Below are 7,409 nucleotides of genomic sequence, written 5' to 3'. Positions count from 1 at the left end.
GCTTGGCTCGTCAAGTATAACCTGAGTATTCCGTGTGTGCAACTGTTTTGCACCCGTTGTATTTGAACGTAGAGCCTATCACACCCGATCATCACGTGGTGTCTCAGCACGAAGAACTTTCGCAATGGTGCATACTCAGGGAGAACACTTCTTGATAATTAGTGAGAGATCATCTTAAAATGCTACCGACAATCAAAGCAAGATAAGATGCATAAAAGATAAACATCATATGCAATCAATATAAGTGATATGATATGGCCATCATCATCTTGTGCTTGTGATCTCCATCTTCGAAGCATCGTCGTGATCACCATCATCACCGGCGCGACACCTTGATCACCATCGTAGCATCGTTGTCGTCTCGCCAATCTTATGCTTCCACGACTATCGCTACCGCTTAGTGATAAAGTAAAGCATTACAGCGCAATTGCATTGCATATAATAAAGCGACAACCATATGGCTCCTGCCAGTTGCCGATAACTCGGTTACAAAACATGATCATCTCATACAATAAAATTTAGCATCATGTCTTGACCATATCACATCACAACATGCCCTGCAAAAACAAGTTAGACGTCCTCTACTTTGTTGTTGCAAGTTTTACGTGGCTGCTACGGGCTTAAGCAAGAACCAATCTTACCTATGCATCAAAACCACAACGATAGTTTGTCAAGTTGGTGTTGTTTTAACCTTCGCAAGGACCGGGCGTAGCCACACTCGATTCAACTAAAGTTGGAGAAACTGTCACCCGCTAGCCACCTTTGTGCAAAGCACGTCGGGAGAACCGGTCTCGCGTAAGCATACACGTAATGTCAGTCCGGGCCGCTTCGTCCAACAATACCGCCGAACCAAAGTATGACATGCTGGTAAGCAGTATGACTTATATCGCCCACAACTCACTTGTGTTCTACTCGTGCATATAACATCAACACATAAAACCTAGGCTCGGATGCCACTGTTGGGGAACATAGTAATTTCAAAATTTTCCTACGCACACGCAAGATCATGGTGATGCATAGCAACAAGAGGGGAGAGTATGATCTACGTACCCTTGTAGACCGAAAGCGGAAGCGTTAGCACAACGCGGTTGATGTAGACGTACGTCTTCACGGCCTGACCATCAAGCACCGAAACTACGGCACCTCCGAGTTCTAGCACACGTTCAGCTCGATGACGATCCCCGGACTCCGATCCAGCAAAGTGTCGGGGAAGAGTTCCGTCAGCACGACGGCGTGGTGACGATCTTGATGTACTACCGCCGCAGGGCTTCGCCTAAGCACCGCTACAATATTATCGAGGATTATGGTGGAAGGGGGCACCGCACACGGCTAAGAATATGATCACGTGGATCAACTTGTGTGTCTAGGGGTGCCCCCTGCCCCCGTATATAAAGGAGCAGGGGAAGGTGCGGCCGGCCAGGAGGAGTCCTACTCCCACCGGGAGTAGGATTCCCCCCCTTTCCTAGTTGGAATATGATTTGGGAGGGGGAAAGAGGAGAGAGAGAAGGAAGGGGGGCGCCGCCCCCCTCTCCTTGTCCTATTCGGACTAGGGGGGAGGGGCGCGCGGCCCAGCCCTGGCCACCTCTCCTCTCTTCCACTAAAGCCCACTAAGGCCCATATACCTCCCGGGGGATTCCGGTAACCTCCCGGTACTCCGGTAAAATCCCGATTTCACCCGGAACACTTCCGATATCCAAATATAGGCTTCCAATATATCAATCTTTATGTCTCGACCATTTCGAGACTCCTCGTCATGTCTGTGATCACATCCGGGACTCCGAACAAACTTCGGTACATCAAAATGCATAAACTCATAATATAACTGTCATCAAAACCTTAAGCGTGCGGACCCTACGGGTTCGAGAACAATGTAGACATGACCGAGACACGTCTTCGGTCAATAACCAATAGCGGAACCTGGATGCTCATATTGGCTCCCACATATTCTACGAAGATCTTTATCGGTCAGACCGCATAACAACATACGTTGTTCCCTTTGTCATCGGTATGTTACTTGCCCGAGATTCGATCATCGGTATCTCAATACCTAGTTCAATCTCGTTACCAGCAAGTCTCTTTACTCGTTTCGTAATACATCATCTCGCAACTAACTCATTAGTTGCAATGCTTGCAAGGCTTATGTGATGTGCATTACCGAGAGGGCCCAGAGATACCTCTCCGATAATCGGAGTGACAAATCCTAATCTCGAAATACGCCAACCCAACATGTACCTTTGGAGACACCTGTAGAGCTCCTTTATAATCACCCAGTTACGTTGTGACGTTTGGTAGCACAGAAAGTGTTCCTCCGGTAAACGGGAGTTGCATAATCTCATAGTCATAGGAACATGTATAAGTCATGAAGAAAGCAATAGCAACATACTAAACGATCGGGTGCTAAGCTAATGGAATGGGTCATGTCAATCACATCATTCGTCTAATGATGTGATCCCGTTAATAAAATAACAACTCTTTTGTTCATGGTTAGGAAAGATAACCATCTTCGATTAACGAGCTAGTCAAGTAGAGGCATACTAGTGACACTCTGTTTGTCTATGTATTCACACATGTATTATGTTTCCGGTTAATACAATTCTAGCATGAATAATAAACATTTATCATGATATAAGGAAATAAATAATAACTTTATTATTGCCTCTAGGGCATATTTCCTTCAAAAAGTTGCGTGTAAAAATTTCCTTGTCCAAACTTTGTTTGTGACGCATAAATTCAAATACCTCGTTTACTTGGGGGCTTCCTTTATGAAGCTTTTCCTCTTGCATATGATTATACTTGTACGGCTTCGTTCCTTGTTCGTGTATTACGCCACAATATGCACCATATTGACTTAAGCAATTTGCAAGCTGGGTTGCCTCGCTCCTGTGTTTACCCCTACGTTCCCGATTGTTCGGCTAGGGAGTAAAGGGAGCACCTCTGCGATTGTCACGATTGGGTCACCCGAGCCGGACCTCAGACTGGGTGAAGCCGAAAGCTAGCGCTCTTATTGTTTTCAATGATGGTCGGCACACAACGGAACTCATGAGTATAAAAAAATCTATTGCACAAGTCTCATAATAACAATGAGCACCGAAGAAAGGTATCGGTGGGGGTACTATTTTCTTCGAAGATGCTTCTTACACTTCACGGTAATATAGCATGAGTTCCCTGAGCGCGCTTTGTCTGTTACAGCCTTATGGCTTGATTGCCTGGTTATTGGAAACACCGTCGATATTCTCGACCGATGGAGTACATAACACTTTTTCAGTCCTTAACCGAAGAGGGAGAAGCTGACGGTCGGTTAAGACGCGTTTAAAGTTCGGTTGAACATAGATATGACATAAGTACTTCGGTACATGCAATCATTCTTCTACCCAAGTCACTTGGGGGCTCTTAAGTTTATTTGAGTTGTTTTATAATAAGTGTTCTTCTTCTTAGTTGTTGCAAAGTTTTATTATTATTATTTATCACTCCTTTTTTCGATACGAGTGTGCGGTCACTAGCCGGGGAGCCTAATTTCTCTCTCAAAGCCGCTAGAGTTTAGTTTGCTAAACTGACCTGATGAGAAGTACTCCGCCCTCGGGATAGGAGGTTGAAGTCGTAGGCTGACCCGCTCGAACTCTTGAGATAGGATGTATCATGTTAAAGCACGACAGAAGCACTTCTTTTTTCTAAGACCAACTTTCGGATTGGCACCGAACACTTGATATTGTTCGGACGTCATGTTTTTACTGACGTTTCTTGGTTTTCCAAGCTTTTTGGCACTTTTAAACTATTTGTGCTTTTCCAGCATTAGTCTCGCAGTGCAACGCTGGACACCTTTAGGGATTCGGCAAAAACATTCTCAGATATTGCTATATATGCATCGGTTTCGAATTGTGTCTTCGGTTAATAGTTGGGTTGCCCGGCTCCTGCACTTGCTTCCTACGTTCCGTTTTGTTCGGCTAGGCGTGCAAAGGGAGAACCACTGCGATTGTGCTTCCAGCTCACATGGTTAAGCACCTCAGTGGAGAAAGCTGAAAACTGACTTTTACAATAAGCGTAAACTGGTCAGCGATCCGATGACTATGTTAAATGATGGGTCGTTCATAACATTGGCCGAAGTGTTTACGGCTTGACCCCGACTGTCGCCGAACACTACCGGGGGCTATTAACTGGCCTCCCAAACTAAATCCTCAATATTTTGCTCTTACATTAGAGCTGAGGTTTAATGATCATGCTTAGCATGACAACCCAAAGAAAGGAACCGATAGCGGGACTATTTTCTTTGGAAGACATTTCTTCTATTAAACAGTAATATAACTCTCTGCGTACCTTTGTTTATAAAACCGTATGGCCAGATTGCCTTGTTTGTTATAAATCTTTGCCCTCATAAAGGCCTTATAAAGTAGGACAAACACTCCTCGGCTACTGGCCGAGGAGGTGGAAGCCGATGGTCGGTCAACAAAGTTTTGTACAATGCGGATCCGAGCATTAATGACGTGAAGTACTTGGATACATAGAGTCATTACACATAATTTGTGATTTTACTATGGATATTGATCCTTAATTCGGCCACCCATGCCCGCATTAAGGCTCGGGGGCTACTGGGCTTTGGGCTTATTATTTACAAATATTAAAGGGGCACATTGATCCCTGATCTGGTGTTACCACCCGACCAGTGTCTTGGGGGCTACTGCATTGCTTGTCCAATGCAGAAAATTTTATGTGCAATATAGTTTCCGAGGAGATTTTGATCCTCAGGATGGTCGGCCGCACCCAACCGAGTCTCGAGGACTGAGCACGCCTCTTTTAGTGCCCCGAAGTATTCTGCCGAGCTTGGACTTGATCCTTAGGCCGATTTTGCAAATCAACCTGGGTCTCAGCGGCTACTGGGATCAGCGGTCTTACGTCATCCTTCAGGTGCATCTCGGGTTTTAGACCGATACACACCTTGAGGGCTACTGGCTATATATCTCGGCAGAGAATAAATTGCACCAATAAAAAATATTCACAAAAATCGGCCCACATTCGGGGTGGTGCACCACCTCGGAAGCAGCCCGGCATAAAGCTCGGGCGCTAGTGGCTGGCTCCATAGAGGGCATTTTCGGCATTAAGCTCGGCTAAACTCCTTCAAACTTCTTTGAACCAAGGTGATTTACGACACCTCGGATATAGTCCGGCGTTGGAGCTCGGATACAGTCCAGCGTTGGAGCTGGGAAGTGGTCCGGCGTTGGTGCTCGGTTGCAAAAGATACCTCGAATACAGTCCAGCGTTGGAGCTCGGACGCAAGAGGACGCTGCCGCCCGGGAACAACCTCAAACCCGAGGTGTGGCATAAAAATAACAAGGCATTGGTAAAGGCCGGAAACTTAAAGGGGCTCCTCAGATACCCGATGTGTAAATGAATTTCGGCGATCCTCAAGATCGAAGATAAAGAAGATTTGTTGAACCAGTTTTCAAGACCGACGATCGAAGATGAAGAACAGTTCGGAAGAATCGAGGAGCGTCCCTAACTTGAAGACCGGTTCAGGGGGCTACTGACGGTGTCCTGGACTAGGGGGTACTCACCACGTCATCTCCCGATCTAATAGATTGGGCCGAGGACCCCCGTGGCCGTATACTCATGGGTCAGTTCGGACAGCTGCCGCATACAAGGAAGATTCCACAAGACTTGGCGATCAAGACAAGGACTTCTCCCACCGGCGTATTCGGCTAGGACTCTTGTTAACCTAGGCCTCTGGTGCATTATATAAACCAGGGCCAGGCTAGTCGATAGATCATATACACATCAACAATCATACCATAGGCTAGCTTCTAGGGTTTAGCCTCTCCGATCTGGTGGTAGATATACTCTTGTACTACCCATATCATCAATATTAATCAAGCAAGACGTAGGGTTTTACCTCAATCAAGAGGGCCCGAACCTGGGTAAACATCGTGTCCCATGCCTCCTGTTACCATCAATCCTAGACGCACAGTTCGGGACCCCCTACCCAAGATCCGCCGGTTTTGACACTGATAAAGATCTTTATCGGTCAAACCGCATAGCAACATACGTTGTTCCCTTTGTCATCGGTATGTTACTTGCCCGAGATTTGATCGTTGGTATCATCATACCTAGTTCAATCTCGTCACCGACAAGTCTCTTTACTAGTTCCGTAATGCATCATCCCGTGACTAACTCATTAGTCACATTGCTTGCAAGGCTCATAATGATGTGCACTACCGAGAGGGCCCAGAGATACCTCTCCGATATACGGAGTGACAAATCCTAATCTCGATCTATGCCAACTCAACAAACACCATTGGAGACACCTGTAGAGCATTTTTAAATCACCCAGTTACGTTGTGACGTTTGATAGCACGCAATGTGTTCCTCCGGTATTCGGGAGTTGCATAATCTCATAGTCATAGGAACATGTATAAGTCATGAAGAAAGCAATAGCAAAAAACTAGACAATCATAATGCTAAGCTAACGGATGGGTCTAGTCCATCACATCATTCTCTAATGATGTGATCCCGTTCATCAAATGACAACGCATGTCTATGGCTAGGAAACTTAACCATCTTTGATTAACGAACTAGTCAAGTAGAGGAATACTAGGGACACTCTGTTTTGTCTATGTATTCACACATGTACTAAGTTTCTGGTTAATGCAATTCTAGCATTAATAATAAACATTTATCATGATATAAGGAAATATAAATAACAACTTTATTATTGCCTTTAGGGCATATTCCCTTCATTTTTGACCCAGACGGATGCCTCAAACAGGTCTCAAACGCCCGGGCTGATCGGCACCCCTTATATCCAGCCCAAACATGAGACGGATATGGGCGCGCCCGCCACGTCGGACTGACGGCGGGGACCCACCTGGAAATGCCCGGGAACCCGACGGTCCGAAGCCCGTCTCCTCCATCGGACTGCTGGCGCCATGTGGCGCAGCTCCGGCGGGCCGCGTAGTGCCTAGCTTGGCTATTTAAGACGATCGGCGGCACCGAAACCCTACCATCCATCCACATTTCCCTCCACCTATCCGGTGCCGCCGCCACTTTCCACTCCACCTATCCGCCTAGTAGCCATGCCCCACGCCACTGGGTGAGGAGCGAGCCATTTCTGACGCCGGAGCGCCGGCTCAAGCTCCTTGAGCAGATCTGGGCTAGGCGCGAAGCCTGGATCGCCGCGGAGCTGCCTCCGGATGTAGTGATCCGGGAGAGGAGTTGGAGGAGGAGGAGGAGAGGATGTGGGAGACGCTGGCGATGCGGATCTGCAGGCGGAGCAGCAGGCCATCCTCGGTTCCCTCCGGTCGGGGTCGGCTGCGGAGGCCAGACGCCGTCGCCGGCAAGAGATGGAGGCGCAGCAGGCCGCGGAGGGGGCGGAGATGCTCGCCTACATGGATGAGGTAGAGCAGGAGGAGGATGAGCCACAA

Source organism: Triticum dicoccoides, chromosome 2A (genome assembly GCF_002162155.2).
Source record: "Triticum dicoccoides isolate Atlit2015 ecotype Zavitan chromosome 2A, WEW_v2.0, whole genome shotgun sequence".
Classification (NCBI taxonomy): domain Eukaryota; kingdom Viridiplantae; phylum Streptophyta; class Magnoliopsida; order Poales; family Poaceae; genus Triticum; species Triticum dicoccoides.
The sequence above is the reverse complement of the archived record's forward strand: the minus strand, read 5'-3'. Positions refer to the sequence as shown.